This window comes from Stegostoma tigrinum, chromosome 22, assembly GCF_030684315.1.
Source record: "Stegostoma tigrinum isolate sSteTig4 chromosome 22, sSteTig4.hap1, whole genome shotgun sequence".
NCBI classification, from domain to species: Eukaryota; Metazoa; Chordata; class Chondrichthyes; order Orectolobiformes; family Stegostomatidae; genus Stegostoma; species Stegostoma tigrinum.
In genome coordinates this window covers 22444920-22470526 of record NC_081375.1, presented here as the reverse complement: position 1 = coordinate 22470526, position 25607 = coordinate 22444920, and the positions used below count along the sequence as shown (strand labels likewise).

Sequence of the window (25607 nt, the reverse complement as noted above, 5' to 3'; positions counted from 1 at the left end):
CCTCCCCCCATCCCCCTCTCTGATGAAGGGTCTAGGCCCGAAACGTCAGCTTTTGTGCTCCTGAGATGCTGCTTGGCCTGCTGTGTTCGTCCAGCCTCACATTTTATTAACCTGCAGGTGGCGTTGTTTCCACCTATCTGCTACCTTTATCCTTTAAGTGGATGTGGCTTTGGAAGGTGCTACCTGAGGATCTTTGGTGAATTTCTGCAGTGCATCTTGTAGATAGTATGCACTGCTGCTAATGAGCGTGTGGAGTGAGTGGATGTGGTGCCAATCAAGCAGACTACTTTGTCCTAGATGGTGTCAAGCCGCTTGAGTATTTTTGGAGCTGTATTCATCCAAGCAAGTGGTGAGTATTGCATCACATACTTGACTTGCACCTTGTAGATGATGGGATAAGCTTTGGTGAGTCAGAAGGTGAGTTACTCACTGCATTTGAGTTTCTGGTCAGTAGTAACCACCAGGATGTTGATAGTGGGGGATTCAGTGATGGTAACACCATTGAATGTCAAGGGGTGGTGGTTAGATTGTCACTTCTCAGTAATGGTCAATGCCTGGCATTTATGTGGCATAAATGTTACTTGCCACTTGACAGCCCAAGCCTGGATACTGTATTTGAATATGGACTGTTTCAGTATCTGAAGAGTTGCAAATGCTGCTGAGCATTTTGCAATCATTACCGAATATTCTCATTTCTAATTTTATGATGATGGGGAAGGTTATTGATGAGGCTGCTATAGATATTTGGGCTTAGGAAACTACTCAGCGGAAATCCTGCAGAGATGTCCTAGAGCTGAATAATCTGCTGTTGCAAAGTAATGTGCTGTTCTATCAAAAATATTCATGAATTCCAAACTAAAAGCATCTCTCATTGCATAAATGCGATTTTTTTTATTTGCCAGTCTGAAACTAATGGCAGATTTGAACAACCTGTTAGCAGGGCCTAAAGGCAACTGAGTAATGTGATGTGAGAATATGAAATATGGGACAAGTCTGTGCAGTCAATACAAGAATACATATTTACAATGGTAGTCTTTTGATTCACAAGACGATTTGTCGAACAACAAGGCACAAAGTATTGCTTGGTACAGTTCAGGAGCCACATTATGGTATAGGTATCTCTGCTGTACAGATGAAGGTACTGACTTGAGAAAGTGGAGGATTCGTTTCTTTTTGGGGGGGGGGGGGTCTTATCAAGTAACTGAGCATTCCTTTTCTTCTTACCTCTTCCAACAGCCCTTCGAACAGTCAGCCTCCAGTTGGTCCTGGCCATTGAATATCCAGTTGTCTAGTATCAATGTTCACCTATTCATACTTCATTTGCAGTGGTGCCTATAGCAGCAGTATAAATGCGCTGGTCATAACTCAGTGGTCAGTCCACATTACAGAAGATCTTTGGGTATATGACTGTCAACCAATAAGTGGTGGTGACTGAGCCATCACAGGAATTGACTTTGTAATGAATGTGGACTGATAGAGTTAGGATGTACAAGAACCTCTTAGCTGGTTCCATCATGAGATTGTGAGGATATGGTTGAAACAATACAGGTGAAAACAGGAACAACAACAGAAAATGCTTGGAAAGCTCAGCAGATCTGGCAGCATCTGTGAAAAAAATCAGAGTTAACATTTCGGGTCTGTTGACACTTCCTTAAAACTGAGCATGGATATTGCATCTGCAGTTCTTTCGGGGTTTTTTTTTTGAAAGGTGGAAACAGTTCAGCCTTTTCTCCAGTTAAAATGTCTCCTCTTATGGGAGAATAGAATCATTCTTTAAAAATTAAGGAGTTACCCATTTAAAAGAGATGACATAAAATTCTTTCCTACAGTGGGTTGATTCTTTGGAATTCTCTTCTCAAAAAGGCATTGAAAGCAGAGATGGATACATTGTTGTTTGTCAGGATTGGCAGGAATGTGGATTTGAGGTTACAATCAGATCAGCCATGATTCTGTCAAATAGGGAGCAGGGTCAAGCAGCTGACTGGTCTGCTCCTGTTCTTTATTTTATTTCCTTGCCTGATGTGATCTACATGTCACTCCACACCAACAGCAATTGGTTGACTATTAACTGAATGGAATAGCAACCTACAATTTGTACCAAACCACTAACAAAAAAATCAAAGAATAAAGCAACATGGAACTAGGCACCAGAATGACAATGGCAAAATCAGCCTTATTGATCTACTCACCGAACCACATCTTATAGTCAATATCTCAGAACACCACTCTCTACAATTTTGCGTATATCCTGTTTAAACTGCAGCTTAGTCAAGCAGCACATTGGTAGACATCAGCAGGGAGTTGTCCTGGGTGTCCTAAATATGGACTCTGGACCCCATGTAGCTTCATGACATCAGGTAAAACATGCGTTAGGGAGCTACCTGCTGATTACCACCTCCTGCCCTCCCTCAGCTCATGCATCAGTACTCCATGTTGAGCACCAATTATAGGAAGAAATGAGTGTGTCAAGGGTACAGGATGTCCTCTGGTTTGTGGCATTTAATGTCCATCAGCAGAAGTAGCTTGATAGCGTCATGACTGACTGAGTTGTTGGAGTCATCATGAACATATCTGCCAGAGAGGGCCTGCGGCAGATGGTAGAGGAACCAATAAGGTAAAAACCTACTAGATCAGATGCTCATCAATGTACCTATCATAAATACATCTGCCCATGTGGTATAAAACAGAATAGTTTCAAAATAAACCAGAGTGCAAATTTGGGCCACAAACAGCACTGTATTCAGCCATAATTTGTAAAATGACAGCCAGTATATTCTGCATTATCCTATTACCATCAACCCAAGGAACGTAGCTCATTAAAGAGTAGAGGGCATACCAGCAGTAGAACTAGCAGGACTACCTACATGTCAAATACCACAAGTAGTATCCACTAGACAGAACGAAATGATTCCACAACCAATGGATCACATCAGAGCTCTATTCTACTGTCATATCCACTGATGTGCCAGGCTCCACTGTCATCAAGAATGAGGATATTGATGGAGTCTTCTTCCCCTCGTGATTAATCACAAGGGGAAGAAGACTCCATCAATATCCTCATTCTTGATGACAGTGGAGCCTGGCACATCAGTGCCTACAACAAGGCTGAAACATTTGTGGCCAATATGAGCAAGCCGATAGAATGTCGAGCCAAAAAAACTGCATCTCACTGAAAGACCAGTATAGATTATGCACTGTATTCATGTTGCACCATTTGTCTCCAACTCTGTTTTCACTGTACACTTTGCCTGAGAGACATATCTCCCTTGCTCAACATGCCTATGAGAGATGTTCCTTTACCAACTTACATGACTCACCTTTTAGAAAAAAGCTAAGGGCAGTTGGGAGCAACGTTGGTATGTGGAACAGTCCCTCTTCCGCTGCTACTCTGGTACTATCCCCATCTCTACTAATCGATGACTGTATTGATGCAGCCTCGTGCTCCCAAGAGGAGTTTGAACAGTTCATCAACTTTACTAACACCTTTCACCCCAACCTCAAATTCACCTGGACCATCTCTGATACCTCTCTCTCCTTACTTGACCTCTCTCTGTCCATCACTGGTGGCCAACTCAAAATCAACATCAATTTCAAGCCCACTTCCTCTCACCCACCTGCCTGCACAAATACTATCCCCTACTCCCAATTCCACTGCCTCCACCACGTGAGCTCCCAAGATGGAGCATTCCACTCCTGAACGTCTGAGACGTACTCTTATTTCAAGGACCATAACTTGCCTACTTTGGTGGTTTGAAATGCTCTCAACCACATCTCTTGGTTTCCTGCACCTCTGCCCTCAAACACTACATTGGACAAACAGGCAGAAAGCTAGCCACCAGGACACATGAACATCAACTAGCCACAAAAAGACATGACCCACTATCACTAGTATCCTTACATACCAATGAGGAAGAGCACCACTTTGATTGGGACAACACATCCATCCTAGGACAAGCTAAACAGAGACACGCACGAGAATTCCTAGAAGCATGGCATTCCAACTGGAACTCCATCAACAAACACATTGATTTGGAGCCCATCTACCACCCTCTAAGAAAAAGAACAGGAAATGAAATCACCAATGTAGGAAACGACATCACCAACCCAAGGAAACCTAACCAGATAAATAGAAAGCAGGACATAACACCAGCGCTTCATTGGAGGCTCACTGATGATGTTACCTAGTATGGTGACGAAACGTCTGAAAACGAACCTTCCAGCTCAGCAAGCAAACTTACATCCAGAACCTCAACCTGAGCTACAAATCTTCTCAAAAACTCCCTAGGGTTAATAGTCCATTGAAAATACCACTAAGCCGTCACCTTCCCCCAATCTCCATAGTGTGATCTTTCCTCGTTCCAAATTAGAGATCAATTGCCACCAAGGCTACTTGATCACCAAGCGCACTGAAATATGCACCCAGACAGCAATCCAGGAAATGAAACCACAGAATCCCTTCATTAGAATTTTCATTTTTATGGAAAGCAAAATAAATTATTAGAATTGACACAGCACTTTAAGATTAAAGTTAAAAGGGCAACTTGAAACTAAAGTATGGAATACTGCAATGGAGAAATTTGATATTTGAAAATAAAATTAATATTTCAGGACCAATGGGTTTTTCCAGCAGTACTTATGAATTTATAGATTTAACGCCTTGTTACATGTCAATCAACAAGATAACAAAATGTAAATTTTTCAGAAATTTTGCCATAGATGCAAGAGTGAAAGTTCTTGCGAGTCACTGATTTCCCATAGATTGCATTCTACGGAAAATGCTTGCAACTCATCTTCTAAAGAAGCATAGAATTACTCTCAGCTACTTTGAAAGTTCAGCAAGCATGGCCTCTAGAAGTTGCTAATAGCTTCAGAGGAGTAATGGTGATATATACTAGCAGTTTTGCTGTAATTACTACAGCAAAATTTGAGCCAATATCTTATAAAGGGAGGACAGAATGAATCTTACAATCTGAAGTCTTTTCCTTAGTAAAGAGTTTTGTCATCTGAAATAAAAGAAAAAAAGCGATCTGTTGCTAGACATGTCACAGTCAGTAGACTGACAACTTCATGGATCTCCAGCAGATTACCAGTGACTGAATTTTTGATTTAATCAGGAAATTGAACCAGTTCAAACCTCAGATGTCAGATATTGCTAATAACACTTCAGAATTCAAAGAGACAGTGACATAATTTGAAACCAACCCATAGCATACAATGCCACAAGTTCAACCTCTTATGCACCCATAAATTCAGTCATGGAATCAGATTTAATGTGTGCTTAGCCACATATCACCAGAAACAGAGTTCCCTATGAGGTGCTGCTCCTCCAGTTTCTGGGTGGCATCATTGTGACACTGGATGAGGTCGAGAATGGACACGTCACCCAGGAAGTGGGAGGGAGAGTTGAAATGATTTGCGACCAGAAAGTGTTGTTGTTTGTTGCGAACAGAGCGCAAGTGTTCTACAAAACAGTCTCTGAGCCTCCACTTGGTCTCACCGATGTAGAGGAAGCCACATTGGGAGCAGTAGATACAATAGACCACATTGACGGATGTGCAGGTGAACCTCTGTCAATGTGGAAGGTTTGTTTGGTGCCTTGAATGGAGGGGAGGGTAGAAAAACATTGGAAGTAAAACAAAAAAGTTAGAAATTCTCAGCAATTCACGCACCTGCAGAGAAACAAAGTTAAAACTTCAGTTCAACAACCTTTCATCGGAACAGAAGGAAGACTGATACGTAAGAGTTTTTATCAGGATGGATAAAGGGAATTTCTATTATATCACAACAAGATAGAGAGTAGGTAAATTCATTAATAAAATACTTAATATGCAAACGCTAAAAACCATGATAATTGATAAATTATTGAAACAAAGATTGTGCCCAGATGAGGTTTGAATGGCTATGTTGCAGCCGTTGTAATGAAACATGAAGGGATATAAAGGCACAAGGCAGCAAAAAGAAGAAAAAAAATTAAGATGGAAGCAGAGGCTATGATCTAAAGTTGTTGAACTCAATGTAGAGTGTTGAGATGAAAGATAGTGTTCTTGAGTGTGTGTTGATCTTCCCTGGAACATTGTAACAGGCCTTGGATAGAAAGGTCAGAATGGGAGCAAGGTGGGCAATTAAAATAACAAGCAACAGAAAGCTTCACTAAGAATAAAGAAAGATATGTCAGAAGTGTTCGTGCTGCAGGTTGCATCATCAGAACTGAAGCAACAGGAAAATTACGTGATTTGATAGGAATCCCTACAAGAATTAGGATTTGAGGACGTGTAGGTCAAAGTAGCTGTCAAGTGTGAGAGTTTATACTGAACTTTAGTTGATAACATATCACCAGAAAAGGAGATAGAGAAGTGGGGGAGGAGAGGAGTCAATGATGGATAAGGCAAAGGTGACACAACGGTGGAAATTGGAAACACATTCAATTACATTTTCCAGCCTGTGGCACAAGCAGAGGGTGGCACTTGTACAGTTCATATTGTCATTCTTGGCGATGTCATGTATATTTGGTCAGGAGCTGAAGTAGAACATCAAGATTTTGAGTGATCTTTCAGTCTCAGATAGTTGCCTGGGAGATGAACGGAGTCAGTAGTCAGGGAGCAGACTGTGTATCACAGACCTAAGTCAATGCTTTGCATCTTTCAGTTAAATATTGGGAAATTTCTGCCTAGCCTGAACTGGATGTTGGACAAGCATTAGAAAATCATAAGTAGCATGATTTGACTGTCACCAAATCTGTAGCAAAATTTCCACTTATTAAGCAACATAACTATAAACAAATAATACAGCAATTGAATGGCATCCCAACTTATCACAGAACAACCTGTGAGTCCAAAGTTGCAATGAAGCATGAATTTCCACAACCACTTCCAAACCAGTTCAAACCTCAGATGTCAGATATTGCTAATAACACTTCAGAATTCAAAGAGACAGTGACATAATTTGAAACCAACCCATAGCATACAATGCCACAAGTTCAACCTCTTATGCACCCATAAATTCAGTCATGGAATCAGATTTAATGTGTGCTTAGCCACATATCACCAAAAACAGAGTTCCCTAGTGTGGAAGCATACTATACAGAAAGCAACACTCAGATATGCTTTGGCCCTTACAAAAAAACTGGAGTAATGCTTCAATTCAGAGCATATAACGTCACAGACACAACTGAAGCAAATAAAACGGCATCACCCTTGACAAATATCCTCAATTATTGCATAATATGGGCAAAGTCTTCTGAGGATCAGTGGGAAATAAAAATTAATCCCTGCTATGGCTATCAGTTTAAAATAGACAATACCCATTTCATCGTCTATTTCAAAATAGATGATTCATGTGCTGAGAAAAGCTTGTATTTTCTTTTGCGCAATGTCCCCATGAAACCAAAGTGGGCTGGGGAGTATTCTGAAGCAGAGTTAATTACTTTAATGATCAAGACATCATTAAGTTCCAAGAAATACCCATATTATCCAAGGCTCCCAAAAGGGATGAACACCTAGGTTTAAAGGGTAAACAGGAGGCTAATTACAATTAGCTTGGAGCAGCCGGTTTTTCTCATTTGGCAGTTCAGAACGTATTGAGAAAAGAAATAAGCAAGGTTCTCTCTGATTGGACATTTTGTGTTTGGCAGTCTTTGGACAGCGAGCAGAAGAAAAACAGTCTCACTGTATGTGTTATCAAAGAGTAAAGAAGGGAAAGGGATTGTAGGTTGGACAAGAGCCATTACTGCTGTTTCAGTGTTGCCAACAACCACCACACCATTTCAAAAAGTTGGAAAAGTAAGTCTCTGGGGATTCTGTGCAATCAGGGCTGTCATGAGAGAGTGCTCATAGAAGTGATTCTTGCTGCTGGCAACATGTTTGGATGGAATATCACTTGAGGGCTGAAATGATTGAGTGGAAGCGAGAAATCCTATAAAGCTGAAACTGAGTTGGAAAGTCTGTGAGAGTGCATGTGGTCGACCATTTGTTTGGGATGTAATGACAATGTTTGTAACAATGTGAGCCATATCTTTGTGGCGTGTTTATTCAAAGCAATAAATTTACCTTCTTATTTGTAATACTGTTCACCTGCTAATTTAGTGCTTGAATTATTTTGAACACAGTTGGTCTGTTACAGTAGAAGTTTTAAAAAGTGAAACCTTGTCCATCTGTTTTCTTTTTATGCACCCATAAAAGTAAGATACTGCAGATGCTGGAAAACAGAACATTAAAAACGAAAACCTGAAAATACTTGCAATGCAGGCAGCATCTATGAAGCGAAACAGAACCAACCTTTCAACATTTCAGGTTTGATGCTGCCTCATCTGCTGTGTACTTCCAGCACTATTCCAGCAGTATATTCATTTCATGTTCTATTTGATAATTTAGCATTTTTTACATCATACTCCTGAAGCTATTTAATATTTTAGGCAGCGGTCATCATAATGACTTGAGACACGAATTCTGTTGCAGTTTGACCTTATGAACATTTCCAGCTTTTTTTTTAATATCATTGATTAACTTATTGGCTACATAATTGGTAATAGTGACACACTTTGAAATGAATTCCTTTCCTGTTTATAACATCCTGTTTATAACATTCACCAAATTTATATAAGATGACTACTTTCTTGAAAGCAATTTAATTTGGGAGACTGAAGCATAGATGTTAGTTGTCAATTAAACATTAAAATAAGCAGAAAGCTCATAGCAAATGCTGTGTAACCTTACAATGATGTCACAGAGTTACTTAAATTGCACAGAATAGATTGAAGATGGACATTGGATAGAACTTCAGAGTGTAGCAAGAAGTTCATGTAGATAGCAGTCTCTTAATGTAAAATGAGTTCAGAACCTGTGGCATCATCTGACATAGTCTGAAGGAATGCCTAACTGAATAAGGGAACAGGAGATGAATGTGTTAATTGGGTGTGAACTGACTGAATATCTATGGGGAGCCAGTAATCAGTGGGGTGACAGTTTTGTGGAGTGTGGTTAACCTAAATAAAGCTCTCACGAGAAGTGTGGACTTGAACTCTGTTTAAATACAGTTATCTTCTTGTGTATAACAACTTGATATATCTTAGATTACCATGCATGCTTGTATGTAGTGTTAACATGCATTAAATAGAATTCTACAGATGACTAACCTTAAATACCTTTCTTGATTTTGCCTTCTCCCTCCCTCTTGAAAACAAACTCTCAGGTGTGGCCCTAAAACGACATGATAAAAGAATGAAGTCAAAATTTATTCCCAGAGATCTATCAATTTTATCTGAGAACCATTAGAACCATTTAGCCTTCCAAGTAAATACAAATTCTAAAATTCAAAAAGTCCTGTTTTCTTCTAGTCACTTGTGGGGTAGTGTTGCTGGCCAACCAGCATTTATTGCCCATCCCTGTTGCCCTGTTGTGAGCTGCCTTCTTGAACTGCTGGAGACCATCTGCTGTACGTAGACCCACAATGCCCTTGAGAAGGGAGTTCCAGGATTTTGACCTGGTAACAGTGAGGGAATATTTCCAGGTCAGAATGGTTAGTGATTTGGAGGGGGACTGGTAGGTGGTGGTGTTCCCAAGAATCTGCTGCCCTTATCCATTTGGATCAAAGTGGTTATGGGTTTGGAAGATATTGTCTAAGGATATTTGGTGAATTTCTGCTATACATCTTGTAGATAGTACACAGTGCTGCTACGGAGCATCAGTGGTGAGGTAGTGGACGTTCTGGAAAAATAATACAAACAAGTCAGCTAATTTATCTTGGATAGTGTCAAGCGTCTGGAATGTTGTTGGAGCTGCACCAAGCCAGGAAAGTAGGGGATTATTCCTGCAAACTACTTATGCCTTGTCGATGATGGACAGACTTTGGGGAGTCAGGAGATGAGTTATTTGTTGCAGTATTTCCAGCCTCTGACTTGCTCTTGTAGCCACTTTGTTTATGTAGTGATGCCAGTTGAGTTTCTGGTCAGTGATAACCCCAGAAAGTTGAAAGTGGAAGATTCAGTGATGGTACCACAATTGAATGTCAAGGAGCAGTGCTTAGATTGTCTCTTATTGGAGATGGTCATAGCCTGGCATTTTTGTGGCACCAGTGTTACTTGCCACTTGTCAGCACTAGCCTGGATATTGTCCAGACACTGTTGCATTTAACATGGACTGGCTTCAGTATCTGAAGAGTTGCAAATGGTTCAGAACATTGTACAATGACTGGCAAACATCCCAGTTCTGACCTTAGGATGGAGGTAAGTTGATGAAGCTACTGAAAATGGTTGGTCTTAGGACACTACCCTGAGGAAATCCTGCAGAGTTGACTCTTGATGACTGACCTTCAACAAACTTCTTCCTTTGAGCCAAGTATGATTCCAATCAGCAGAGAGTTTGCCCCATGATTTCCGTTTTTAAATTGAGAAAAACCCTTACATCACTTCAGAAGTCATGTATGCATTCATCTTCTCATCAAGACAGAAACACAGGAGAGCTATAGTTTGCATCCAATAAAAAAGATCTTTCAGTGATAATGCCAAAGCAAATTAAATGAAAATCATGGAGGTTTAGACAAAAACAAGTAAGGACATTTGATACAATCAATTTACAGTAGAAATGCAATAGGAATAATTTTGCCAGATGAACTAAATTGGAAGAAGCTATAGAGTTAAATTGCAAATAAAATCTCATTGAAAGGCACAACAGGCTTCAGGGGCTAAAACTGCCTACAATTGTTTCCTCTTGGAAGCTTGAATAACTAGTCAAACAATGCACTGAACTTATAACCTAAGAAAATGAAGTTCCAACTAGGAAAGTGTAATTTTTCAAAGGTATTGCAAAGAAGAAGATGGAGGACTTAGAATTATTTGATTAAGGGCTCTCAATTTCCTATTACTAAATAAACACATTAGACATTGCTGTTAAGAGAGACATTTTGCATAAGTTTTTCATCTTGTACTCATTGGTACATGCAAGAACGCCAAATTTCAAACTATCACAATAATTTGTACTGCAGGAGAAAAGGTTACTGACTAGTGACAAGCAAACTCTTACATACTAAGGCATTGGCATGGAGAAACTAACGAAGAGCTATTGACTCCCCAAGCTCCCAAGTAATTCAAGTTTGCATATTCTATTGCTTGTAAAGAATGGAACCCTGCATGTGAATATAGGTCACTTCTCGCAAGCATAAATGATTTGTTACAAGCTTGACAAATTACCTTTGTTAGCATAGATATTAGCGTACTTGGCACTGTTAGGCAAGTGATGTCCAAATTTCAAATCTCTTTGAATATGTATTTTGTTTTTGGTTTTGCAGGCACTGGCTGGCTGGGTACAATGGGTCCTCTGCCTATTAAGAAGTCATAGAGTCATACAGCATGGAAACAGACAGGTCAGACCAATTCGACTTCACTGACCAGAAATCCCAATCTGACCAAGTCTCATTTGCCAGCTTTCAGCGCATATCCCTGAAAATCCATCCTACTCATATACCCATCCAGATGCCTTTTAAATGATGTAATTGTACCCACCTCCACCACTTCCTCTGTCAGCTCATTCCATTCTAGCACCACCCTCTTCATGAAAAAATTAGCCCTTAGGTCCTTCTTAATCTTTCTCTTCTCACCTTAAACATATACCCTTGAGTTCTGGATTGTCCCACTCTCCTTAAGGAACATGCTGTTTCATGTAAAATAAATACTTAAACGATCAGTTGCTATATTTTACATTGTATTTACAAGCCTTACTCTTGGACTTCTCATAAAGGTGAAGACATTTTCTCTATGCTTAACCCATCGAGTCCTTTTACAAACATCTACCAAGTTAGCACACAGCCTTCTACTTTCTAGTAAAAATAGTTACAGCCTGTTCAGCTTTGTCTGCTAAGTACAGGCTCTCAGTTCTGATGTCAGCCTCATGGATATTTTTCATCCTCACTAAAACCTCTATAACTTTTCTATAATATGGAGGCCAGAAGTGTACATTATACCAAGAACTGTTTAACCAAGATTCAACACAAGCTTTACAAAGTGAAGATAATCAAGATCAAAGAGAAAAAAAGTTAATGAGAGAGAAGAGGGCGTTCACCTGAGAACAAATGAAGGGAATTTTAGTAGCCATTGGGAAGAAAATGGAACTGAAGATGAAAATTATAGCGAAGTAAGTAATCAAAAACAGAGGTGACAAATTAAATAAACTCTAAATAAAGGCCAAGGAGATGCGAGAAATAAAGTGAAACTGATACTGAAGTTTAAAATACAATAGATCACAGCAATAAAGCCTACAAGCTTGCAGAGATCATTGTCAGTAAATTTTAAGATCAAGTCTACAAACTCCATCTGTGTGACAATGAGCTTTTATTTAATAGTTTATACAGGGTCTGCATAATCACAAGTAGGAAGCCTCGCTTTAAAAGAAAATCAATACTGGAATTAAAAAAGCAGCTTGTCAATAACAACCGAGATCATGTATTGATTGAAGAACATGTAGAATGTCGTAGTAGTGCTAATAAAGCATTTCTTGGATTAGTCTGGGTATTAATGACCAGAGGCTCAGCTGTTTTTATAGTGCATCTCATTAAAGGTGACTGGGACACACTAATTTTACAACAATTAGAATTATTGCACAGAAAACAGTTCTTCCTTCCTTGGAAATGGTATTCTGCAACAGATAATTACTAATTGTTAGGGCAGCCTCCAAAATATATAATACTAAAGACATGTTGAATTTTTAGAAGAAAACTGCATCACTGTTTATTTATTTCCTCTCCAAACTTTTCCAGTACTTTTCTCTTTTGAAGATAATGATTTATGTTGGCACAGGTTCTAAGCTGTTGGGATTGCCCTGACACTTGCCAAGCTGGACATTCATCAAGTGAGCCAGAACAGCATCCATATATGTGAGCCATTTCAGTGTGGAGGGCAAGTCTGTTCTCAATCCCACTAACAGGTAAGTACAAGACCATGGCTAACATCTCTTTGTAGTCCAAGTTAGGCTACCAGTCCATCACCAACAGAGATTAATTAACTTAGCACAAAGTCGAGCCTGACTTAACGGCAGATTCTCCTTGTTTTATGGTTGAGTGCCATCCTGTGCATTCATGCACTGGGTACTTAAGCAACTATTGGCTATTTGTAAAAACTGCATCAATATGAAATCCAAACAGCATCAACTTGTTGTCAAAATAAAAATTCCTAGGCCTAATTATTTAAGGCCACTTGCCACATGATTATTACTCTGCCATAATGAGCATGGTAATATAAAATATATGTTAATGCTGATTAGCCAACATGGGATTTGCTTCTGCTAATTGAAACTTAGTTTTCCAAACTATCCAGTATACCTGCAAAGTATGAAAATTAATGTAGACAAAAAAAACTTCCAGTTACCACAACTGTACTGTTTGAATTGCAAATTTCAATATTCAGAGATTTTTAAAAGTCAAATTAGGTCTTTGGGTGTCTGTGTCACGAAAAGATAGTCCACAATAAATATCCTGACAATAACCTCCTTGTAGTAATGTTATAACCTTGCAAAAACAAAGAACAAGCATGTATACACCATCAAAATAGGCACCATAAAAGAATTAATCTTGCCCATTGAGAAGATTCAAATATAACCTGACAGTGGAAGGAAGGATCCTGGCCTCAAAAGGATTATTACACCCAACATTGAATAAAGGTAGATCTTAACTGCTCCACCTTTGTGCAATGCTTTCTTTCCATACAGTTTCTTAGTTGCTGAGGAGAAGGAAAATGGATCGAGTGATTGTGGTGAGAAGCAGGATAGCAGCAGGCAGTGATGGGTAGGGAAGCACGAAGGAATCAGAGAGCTTGATGTGTTGAGAAACTTCTTTTGTTTTCCACAGATGTTTGTTCCTTAAAATATTGTAACCTTGGATAATTCCTGCAGAATGAAATAGATTGCAACCACCCATTCAAATTAAGGTAAATACTTGATGAATTCCAGGATATGGACATGCAAAAATCTATATGGTCCCCTCAAAGTAAACAGCTGAGCAGGTTGATCTCTTGATCAAAGGCTTCTTTTACAGAGGCACCCATCCTTCTTCTGGAACTTCAGACAGCAACACTCTGTCAAAACATTGGAACACTTTATAACAAGAGAAGATGGTGATATTGTCAGACAGTGGGAATGCCTCACAGTCCACTTTGGACAAAACCCTGCTGCCTTTCCTAACATCACAATGCAAGATTCATCAAAAGTACATTAATGGAACAGTTTATTGTGCTGCAGGAATAAAGGAGTTGAAGAAACGATCACTTTCATAAATTCATTAGCATGGCTAGTTACAGGTAAATGCTTAAATCTTTCAGTGGTTTTACAATTTCAGACATTAAAAGCACTTCAAGCCAAAAAGACACTATTTTATTCAGGCTGTTTATATGTCTCCTCATAACCAAGTTAGAAACTTAATGACAGGTACCTAACAATTGCCTGTTGACTCTCTAAATCATTTTGAAAACGTCCCAGAGAATCCATGAAGATTAAACTATGGGATTACTTCATAACTATTAAAATAAAACATTATTGCCCCCACTCCAACAAAAACCCAAAAAAGATGCAGATTGGATTGCAGATGGATTTACAGCTTGTATTTGTGGCCTGAGGGTAAATGTAAACTCATGTTAGCGCTGACATTGGCAGAGGGAATACCGATTTTAGACACTAAAATGTTAAGGCTGCCAAGGAAAAAATTCAACTGCCAAGAATTAAGCTTAAAGCCAAAAATCTTGGGACTGACAGTCAAGTTAACAGAAGCTCCTACCAGAGTATAATTATTCAGATGATTGCAATCGAATTATGATACACATCCTGAATTGTACAGGTTTGCTCCACAGTGGGGTTAGAAGTAAAAGGGCATGAAAAAAAGAGAGGCCGGGAGTACTGAAATGGTTTCCTGTAGAGAGGGCAAATTAATCTATGCTCTGTAGTGCAAGTCTAACAATTTTTGCTTAAGTCAGGAATTTAGTTGTGAGGTATGACTCAGTCAGAAGAAATTTCTCATTCTTCTTTCCAATTAATATTTGTTTACCACTATAGCATTACTTCGACTCCTTTTGTGGTACAAGCTTGATTAACAAGTATTCTTTTCCTTTTACCTCTGCATTTAGTCAATTCAAAAACATGGACTATTGTTTCATTTACTTGACTTTCCAAAGCTTTTATAATATGTTAAACATTAAGAAATCATACATAATCATTTCAAACATTGCTCAGATTCTCATTATACAAAATTAGCCCTGTGGCCCCAAAAGGATTAAGCAGCCAGTCGCTGCCTTAGCAACAATCAATGATAAAATGACAGATCAGCAATGCAAGTGGAATCTGCACCTGGCGTTACAGGCAGCACGATCCACATCATAATCACCAATCATTATAAAATTATCACTCAGTATAGTTAGGATATGAGTTTCAGTTATCACCTGCCTCATATATCTTCATTCAAGTTATAAAGTGACCCCTTTAAACTGCAAGCCTTCAAAATTTTTGCCTATAAGTAATCAGGAACTTATGAGAATGAAAATATTATTTTAGAATAAAATACATCCTCAACATGCATCATAAGATTCACAAATCCTTCACTAAATCTCCTAGGATGTCAGCCTATAATATTCCAACACAGAACCTGAACGCTCTGTGTATGGGCATTCTCTGGAAATATTAATTGCTGCAGCAATTATCAAATATGCTGAAAACTTGCAAACTATCACCAACTATCCACTGGAGATACTTTGAAGGAATGGCAAAGAACGAAGTATGATATCAAGTTAAATACAGTAGATGTCCAAAGAGATTTAGGGGTTCAACTGCGTAGCACTTTAAAATGCAACAAGCCAGAAATAATCAAGAAAACTAATGGAACACTGGCTTTTATATCCAGATGGTGAGAGTATAAAAATGCAGTTTTGCTGCAGTTAGATACCACTTGGGAGTATCAATAGGAGATCAGGAAAGATTAACTGGCCCTGGAGCGGCTTCAGAGGAGGTTCCCGAGGACCAGAGGATGGTCCCAGGAATGGGAAGCTTAACAAATGAGGAATGTTTGAGGACTCTGGGGCTATAATAATTGGAGTTTTGAACGATGGTGGGGGGGGAATCGAACTGAAACTTTCAGAACACTGAATGGCCAGGACAAAGTGGATGTTGGGAGGATGCTTCCATTGGCAGGAGAATCTAAGACCCGACAGCACAGCCCAGTAAATGAAAGACCTTTAAGAATGGAGATAAGGGGAAACTTCTTCAGTCAGACAGTGGAGAATCTATGGAGAAGACTGTGGAGGCCGGATCATTGAGTACATTTAAGACTGAGATGGATAGGTTCTTGATTATCAAGGGGATCAAGGGTTACGGGGAGAAAGCAGGAGAATGGGGTTGAGGAATTTATCAGCCATGATTGAATGGTGGAGCAGACTCAATGGGCTGAATGGCCTCACTTCTGCTCCTACGTCTTATGGTCTTATCCAGTGACCGCACATTGGGAGGATGTATTGGCCTTGGAGGAAGTACAACATAGGTTTACAAAATAATACCTGAGCTTGAGGGGTTAAGATATGAGTGCAGATTTTACAATCTAGGCCTGTTTTCTCTAGAATTTAGTAGGCTAAGACATGATCTGATGAAAACTTCAGCAGAAAGACAGGGTAGATAAAGATGGACTACTTGCGCCGCTTGCATATTCTACAACTAGGTGGCACAAACTAAAAATTAGGGCCAGACTGTTCAGAAGACATGTTAGGAAGCATTTCTGAACACAAAGGGTGGTATATATTTTGCACTCTAATCCACATATGGCAGCTGATGATGGATTAATTGTTCATTTTAAATCAAAGATAGATAAAAAATTTTGTTAAGCAAAAGGTATTAAGGATCCAGGCCAAAGACAGGTATATGGAATTAGGCCAAAAATTTCAGCTATGATCTCACTGAGTGATAACAGGCATGAGGGGCTGAATGGCCTATTCCTACTCTGATATTCCTGAAGTGAAGCAATTAAATATTTTTAAAATACTGAATATAAACTCAGGATTAACAATAGAATACCATGTTCTACATAAATTATTGGAGATGGTTATGCAAGGAATATATACATCGACAAACATTGAAAAGGAAATTTTAACCACGACAAACCACATTCTTCAAAGAAAATTATGGAAACTTGACAACAAGTTAACTGTTTTATCAGATGTAACGTGCAAAATAGTTACCAATTTCATAAAAAAACTTCAAACTTGTGCCATGATTAAAAGCTTTCGGTATAAAGTACAACTGACTTCTGTCCTTGCAGCAGGTGGATTATAAAATTTTAAGGATGAAGAATGCAGTACATAAAATCACTTCAAAACTGTACATGTTCCAAAATGATCAAGAGCAAATATGATTCTCTACCTTCAGACCTTTACAAAGTCTTTTCCTTCCGAAATGAGGTGTGTAATACAGTAGTAGTATGTCATGGTTGCAGAAACAAATACACAAGGCTGGAATAAAGGAAGAGCCAAAAATGTGCTGATAGTAATTTCTGGGTGGCAAGTCTGAATTTGTTATATGGGTGAAATCTGATAGTCTCCAATAGAGCCATAAACTGCAATCTTAAACATTATAATTGAAATAATGTGATTGAATAGTCAAAGTTACATATCAAAGGATAATATATTCCACTTTTTTTTTCTAACTCTGAACTCCTGCCAGCTCCTCTCCCTATTATTATTTCAGGCTTAAATCTCTCAGACCACAGCACATTCTACCCTAGGCATCTTCAGCTGTGACCAATGTAATATGTGTCACTGTCTTTCCCAGACTAGCAATTTGAACTGTTTCAATCCCTTTCTCCAACAAAGAGGACATGCAATTTCTTGAATGTGATGTACAACCTCTGCTTGTCTTCATGGACGTTCGACATTTAGCCCTAGTACTTCCAAAATGCTCAGTTTTAGGGGTCGCAGTTTCAAGATTGTCAGCAAGAGAGGAGGAGTGAGATGAGGAGAAACTTCTTGACTCAGATGGCTGTTAGAATTTGGAATGCGCTGCCTGGGAGGGTGGTGAAGATTGATTTCAAAGGAAGTTTCAAAAGAGAGCTCTATATATATTTGAAAGTGATGAATTTAGAGGTCTATGGAGATAGGGCGAGAGAATGAGTCTAGCTGGGTAGCTCTTTCAGGAGCTGAAACTGACACAATGAACCAAATAGTCTCATTTTCTACTGCAGAGTTAAGTTAAACCAAAACTCAATTTTTCCTCTCAGGTAGATGTACAAGACTCTATAGTACTATTTGAAGAATAGTAGATGATTTCTCAGTGTTTAATTGAATACTTATCCAACAACAAAAGTGCTAAGAGAGTATCTGGCTTACAATACAATAGTGGCAATTTTTCAAAAGTATTTGATTGGCTATAAAATAATTTCAGACATCATCAAAATATGGGATTTAATAGAATACAAGCTCTTTCTCATTCCACTCACATCTATTCTTTTCTGCATGCTGTAGTTGTGGGAACATGTGCTTCTACCTTCCGTATGCTTTTCAATACAATCAGCACAGATTCAAACATGACCATCCTTCTCACCCCATATCAACAACAGTAGGTTATCTCCAGGGTCCAATCATGACACCTTTCTTTTCTTCACTGTCATGCCCATCAGTCCAGTTGTCTGAAGAGTCCTAGCAATTTCCATAAGTATGATGACAATATCCAGCTTCATCTTTGCACTGTCAATCTTGATTCCTCAGGTGCTTCAGTGTTATCACACAGACATTTGAAATCAACTTGTAGCTAAGGCATAACTCCCCCCAAATCTAACACTAACTTGCTTCTTCAGTCGAAACCACTTGTGCACAATCTGAGTTCTATTTGGATCTGGAACTAGCTTCAAACTCCAAATTCAATTGATCATGTGAATTACTTAGTTTCACCATCACACGTGTGTTATTTCAGGTCTCGGCTTTTCCAAAAATCTCTTCGCCACTCTTCCAAATTCCAACTTACACAAACTCCAACTCATTCAAATGTCACTGTCTACATCTTGTCTGTACTAAATTTTGTTCACAAATGTCTTCACCAACCTCAAATGACTTTCTCTTCCCCAATACATACAATTCAAAATTGTTGTTCTTTTCTTAAAATCATGATGACTTATTCCAGATGCAGGTAAAGTCACTTGTCAAAATCTATTGTCCAGACGCAGAGGTCTAATGTATTTATAGGTGACGGAATGTTGAACGGATGTCTGGGCTACACTCGACAATAGTCAGTGCCTTCCATTATGAGGAAACTATGATTTTTTTTTAGTCAATACATGCAGATAGCATGTTGGTCAATATCAATAAAACTGTCTCTGTTCTTCTTCTCTGAAGTGGTCAAAGCCCTTACTGCTGACCTCCCCAATGGACAAAAGTGCGACTTTTAAGAAAGACCCCAAGCATTAAGTACAGAACATTTTGATGGGAATGTACAACTTCAAATACCTTCACAATGAAACGTAACTTGAAATGAAAAATAGAAGGCGTTACCCTCTTAAAGCTTAATGTGGCTGACTCAAGGCACCTTCCAAAGGCTACATTAGGACTGAAAGTCGTGTACAGCTGCAATCCTTTTTCCAGCTATTGTGGGACACGGTGAACCTGGAGAAACACTGAGCAGAAGAGGAAAAGGTTCCGGTTCATTGTGAGCGAGGCCGATCTTGGATCGGAAACTAGGAATGAAGAGAACCGGCCGCCAGGAGCTAAGTCACAGCAACACGGCCATGGCTGTCCGCCTCCGGGCAAACTGGGATCTGCCAAGAAACCCACTTTTTGACAGCCAACTTGCAGACATTAATCAAAAAGCAGCACCAATAAATTATGGCTGCTTTTTCATGTCATTTTTGAGCTGACAACTGACCATCCAGTCTCTCACCGTGGTGGCCGGCGGACCGATCCACATCCCCCGGAGGGGTGTCAGTGCATCACCGTCCATGAACTCCCATTGCAATCCAAGCACAAACGCACCCTTTCTCAGAATGTGGTACAGCCCAACACGTGACTACGCCGGCTGTCGAGTTGTTGTTGTCGTTTCTTAGCAACCGAAAACATGGCGGACGGGCAAGGAAATTATTTGCATTGTCGAGCCATAATACTTTCCACACTTAAATATCAATCATTTAATTGTTATTCAAGACAGGGAAATGGGAAAACTCAACGTAAGTTTAATTTAGATATAGTAGGAAATGCCGATGCTGGAGTCTGAGATAACAAGGTGTGGAGCTCGATGAACGCAGCATAGTTTAGATTCCCATTCAATGATTGGCCGCTTTTACAGGATCCAGCAACAACATACGAAGAACTGCGGATGCTGGCAATCTGAAACAAAAACAGAGATTGCTGGAGAAACTCAACAGGTCTGGCAGCATCATCGGAGAAAAAGCAGAATTAACGTTTCGGGTCTAATAACCCTTAAAGAGTATCCTTAAGCAATCTGATCCCACATTTTTCCCTCCCGACCCTTATCTGCCATCCGGAGGGACTGCTCTCTTCGTGACTCTCTCGTCTGCTCCACACTCCCTGCTATCCCCATCACCCCGGCACTTTTCCCTGCAACCACAAGAAGTGCTACCCCTGGCCCTACACCTCACCCCCATTCCAGACCCCAAGAAAACCTTCGACATTAAGCAGATGTTCACCTGCACATCTGCTAATGTAGTGTACTGTATCTGCTGTTCCCAATGTGGCCTCCTCTACATAGGGAAATCAAGCGCAGGCTTGGAGACCGCTTTGTTGGACACCTACGCTCAGTTTGCAACAAACGACTGCACCTCCCAGTCGCGAACCACTTCACCTCTCCCTCCCACTCCTTGGACGACATGTCCATCCTTGGCCTCCTGCAGTGCCACGATGATGCCACTCAAAGGTTGCAGGAATAGCACCTCATATTTCACATGGGAATACTGCAGCCCAACGGTGTCAATGTGGACTTCACAAGCTTCAAAGTCTCCCCTCCCCTGACCACATCCCAAAACTATCCCAGCTGGTCCTGCCTCCCTGACCTGCCTGTCCTTTCTCCCACCTGTCTGCTCCTCCCACCTTGACCCCAACCCCCACCTCCTACCTACCAGTCCCTGCCTCCTTGACCTGTCTGTCCCCGCTCCACCTCTCTGCTGCTTTATCCATCTTCCATCTGCCTCATCCTCTGTATTTATTTCAGGATCCCTTTCCCCTCCCCCATTTCTGAAGAAGGGTCCAGACCTGAAACGTCAGCTTTCCTGCTCCTCTGATGCATCTTGGCCTGCTGTGTTCATCCAGCTCTACACCTTGTTATCTCAGATTCTACAGCATTAGCAATTCCTACCATCTCTATTCCTTAAAGAATGTTTGTTTTTGTTTCAAACTTGCATTTCATGGAATTCCTACAGTGTGGAAACAGGCCATTCAGCCCAACAAGTCAACCCAGGCCCATCCCCCACATTCCAATGGCTGCTCAATGTAAATTACTCAGTCCTGGACACTGTGGATAATTTAGCATGGCTAATCTACCTAGCCTGCACATCTTTGGACTGTGGGAGGAAACTGGAGCACCCAGAGGAAATGCACACAGAAACGAGAAGAATGTGCAAACTCCACACTTACGGTCCCCAAAGGTGGAATTGAACCCAGGTCCCTGGCACTGTGAGGTAGCCGTGCTAACCACTAAGCCACCTTTCAGCCCGGACCAATATTCCAGCTCAGCGAGCAAACTCACATCCAGAACCTCAACCTGAGCTACAAATCTTCTCAAAACTCGCCAGACCAATATGTCTCAATGATGCTTCACAAGAATGATCGCAATATGATATACAGCACAGAAGAGGGAATATTGTCTCGAGAGATTGTTCTGAATCAGTATAACTAACAGCAGATTTGGTTGAGGCCTGTTTTGATTGTGATCTGTTTGCTTGGCCTGCCCTGACAGTGATTAGCAATGCCAAACCACCACTGGGTAAATCAACATGATGTGCAGGTGTCGCTGTTGGACTGGGGTAGACAAGGACAGAAGTCACACAACACCAGGTTATAGTCCAACAGGTTTATTTGAAATCACAAGATTTCGGAGTGCTGCTCCTCCAACAGGTGATAAAGAAGCAGCACTCCGAAAGCTTGTGATTCCAAATTAACTTATTGGACTATAACCTAGTGTCATGTGACTTCTGACCAGGTAAACAAATGGTCAAGCAAAGTTCAAATGAGGCATTTTGGTAGAAAGAATAGAGGGCATATATTATTTTCTAGATGGGGAAAGGCTTCAGAAATCTGAAGGACTAAGGGATTTAGAAATCCTAGTTCAGCACCAATATCAAGTTCTATATTCTCATTGTCCTCTGAGTAAATAAGTTTCTTTTGGGCTTCACAGTAACTACCTTATTATTGCAGGCTTCTACTTTTGCTGTTCCCCAGAAAAAGGAAATATTCTCTGGTGTTATGATCCTAGGTGATGGTAGTACTGGACAAGATTGTTCCCAGAGTGAAACTTGACTTAACAGATCATAAATTTTATTTTTCCTTTTTGTTTCCCATAGTGGTCAGTTACTGAATTCACTAGAGTCTGACAATGCCCTTGCAATAAAACAACATGTAAATTCATTGTATGCAAAAGAAAACACAAACTGTGTAAGGCAGTAGAAAATATTTAAAATTACCTTATTGCAGATTTACCTCCACAATAACTTTAAAGACATGCAAACCTCAGTGACGTCATGTCTGTCCCATGCGAAACATCCTTGTTCATTTGGTGCATCTTTAATTCACTTTTTTTTGGCTAATTTCTGAATTCACTTGATGCCAATTACTTTGGTCTTTTCCTGAGACCCTTAAACAGGCTGCTAAATCAGCTCACTTACTACCAGACATGAGTTCCTTAAACTCATGACCTGAACAACCGCCTTCTGCTTTTGGAGTTTTCTTCTAAGCAACTCAGGATATTTTCACAGCCATGACTGTTAATAAAGTATCTGCTGTTAAGGACCTCTTCTCTTTGACTGAACTAGTTTCTGTCGAAATGAACCTCCTGCTGTCTTGGTCTCTCGCTTGCTGTCTTTCTGGGTTGTAAACCTGAAATCAACAAGCATCTTAGCTATTATCTGCGCAGGCAGCTTGGTAGACATTGAGGTAAAATCACGTTATTTCAAGCAAACACTCTCTTTATTCAAAAATGACTTTCTGAAACAATTCAGATCTTAACAGAATGTAAAATAAAAATCTATGTTTCCTTCACTTTGATAGTAACAAAGTCACTATAGTCTTACCTGACTATAGGGACTACTTTGTGATTAGAGATGATGACTCGTGGTGGTTTAACTTGCAAATCTCTCAGGTGCAGTGAGGTGAGAAATTGAGAAGCAGAATACTTCTTGGCAACCTCAGTCAGTGTAGGAATTGAACCCACACTGTTGGCATCAGGAATCAGCTGTCCAGCCAACTTAGTCCATTCATTTGATTGTTGATTTATGCATTAAAAGCACTCTGTCCTGAATCCTGAACAATTAGCTGAATTGGAATGATTTTTAAGTACTTTCAGCTCACAGCTTCCATTTAATTGAATTTCATGCCTCAAAGTACAACCACCTTTTCATCCTCAGGTACAGCTGTTAGGACATTGTTTATGCCACTATTGGAACACTGCATGTAATTCTGGTCTCCCAGCTATAGGGAAGATGTTGTGAAACTTGAAAGGGTTCAGAAAGGATTTACAAGGATTTTGCCTGGATTACAGCGTTTGAGCTATAGGGACAGGCTGGATAGGCTAGGGCCATTTTCCCTGGAGCATCAGAAGCTAAGGGGTGACCGTATTGAGGTTTATAAAATTATGAGGGGCATGAATACAATAAATAGACAACGTCTTTTGCCCGGGGTGGGGGAGTCAAATACTAGATGGCATAGGTTTAATGTGAGAGGGAAAAGATTTAAAAGGGATCTAAGAGGTAACTTTTTCATAAGAGGGTAGTGTATGTATGGAATGAGCAGTTGGGGAAGTGATGAAAACTGGTACAATTATAACATTTAAAAGGCATCTGGGTGGGTGTACAAATAGGAAGGCTTTAGAGGGATATGAGCCAAATACTGGCAAATGGAACTAGATTTAGTTAGGATGTCTGTTCTGCCTGGACCAAAGGGTCTGTTTCCATGCTGTATATCCCTATGACTGTATGACAACTGTAGTACATTGTGGGGCCTGGAATTTAGAAATACAAAATCATGAATTGAGGGAGAAAAAGATCATCCAAAACTCTCAAAATTGACAAGGTAACTTCTGCCTCCAGGTGTGAATTGCTGGTCATGAAGTGACTTGAAGTTTGACATGGAGAAGTCAACATTATAACTGGTTCTACCATTTTAGCAGTATACTCACATTCAAAGAATGAGGAAGGATCTTAAAAATAATTTTCTCCGTCATTCATTCATGTTGCATGTAGAAACTAATTATATTCAAGCAGTACAATAATGGAACTGGATAAGACAATGATGGACATAAAAGATTCCAAACTTTTGTTGTCTTGAACAAATGAATATAATCAGTTATTTATACAAACAATATACACCCATGTTAGATTTTGTTTTGTCTAATTGTCAGTTTTGTTGAGTAATTTTGGGGGCTTTCTTGCTGCAAGGCCCATCAAACTCTCTTGCAATATCTCACTAGGAACCTACCCTGTTCCTATGATATTTCTCTTGCTTGATTCTAGCCCCATCTTACAATTTGATTTTCTTATAACAACTCACCACTGCCAGGCTATTCAGAAATTGACTGTCAGCCCTGCGCTGACACCATCTCTTAAAAGCTGTTATGCACTCAGATATGCACCTTAGGCTAGAGCTGCCCTGCATGGATCCTAACCTTAGCAAAGGGAAGTTTGGTACTCTGTTTTGTGGGTGGGGATGTCGAGGTCTTGTTGTACGGTTTGGTTCAGAAACGGGTTGTCAATTTAACCCCAAGCCCAAAGTGGACGTCAGGATGCCAGATCATGCCAGACCCATCCAAGGTTGCCACCCTGACACTGCAGTCTCAGCCACCTGAGAAAAGCATGAGTGATGAAGGAAGAAGGTCAATAACCTCTATTCTGCCACTGGAAGTGCCACCATCTTCTCTCCAATATCTCACATTCATTCTAACTCTGCTGCTCTACAACCAAGATTCATGCTTTGCCTCGTTCACCAATGCTGCAACATCTTCCCTTGCTGTCTGACACCCAACTCAAACCCGCTCACCATTAAACCTGCATGCCACCTGCACTGCCTATTCACTCATTTGGGACAACTCCCCACCTGCACCAAAATTAACAGCTGTGCCACTCACTTTCACTCCCTTAATGCTGCTACCTTTTTATTCCAGGAGTAAAAACAGCCCAATATAGGTTGAAAGATTCAAGGTTGATAGTGGGCTGCCCAACATTCAGCTCCTCACCCCTCAAGAGGAGAGGATCCTGACTCTCACCATCTCCTCCAATGTCCCAAGGTAGGATTAGAGTGCATGAGTGCTTTTACAGCAAGCAAACGGGCCAGAATAGCTGCCTGGTTCAGTTCATGAGCTGGATGCATGTCCCTGAGTGCAAAGAATTCTGGCTGCAGCATTACAATGATAAGTGATGTTTCGCTTCAAAGATAATAAAATGTGAGGCTG

At 40.1% G+C, this 25607-nt stretch overlaps 1 protein-coding gene across 4 annotated transcripts in view; it reads right to left on the bottom strand.

Annotated features, from left to right (window-relative positions):
• tbc1d16 (TBC1 domain family, member 16) overlaps positions 1-19888 on the bottom strand; it is a 108191-nt gene extending 88303 nt beyond the window's left edge. For 3 of the 4 annotated variants that reach the window (XM_048554776.1, XM_048554778.1, XM_048554779.1), the window contains exons 1-2: positions 19493-19888; positions 9131-9194 (exon numbers count right to left, since the gene is read on the bottom strand). The gene's annotated coding sequence lies outside the window, so the exon portion shown is untranslated. The remainder of the gene's footprint in view (positions 1-9130; positions 9195-19492) is intronic. The other variant, XM_048554777.1, reaches the window with a different exon arrangement.
• Positions 19889-25607: the final 5719 nt, after the last annotated feature.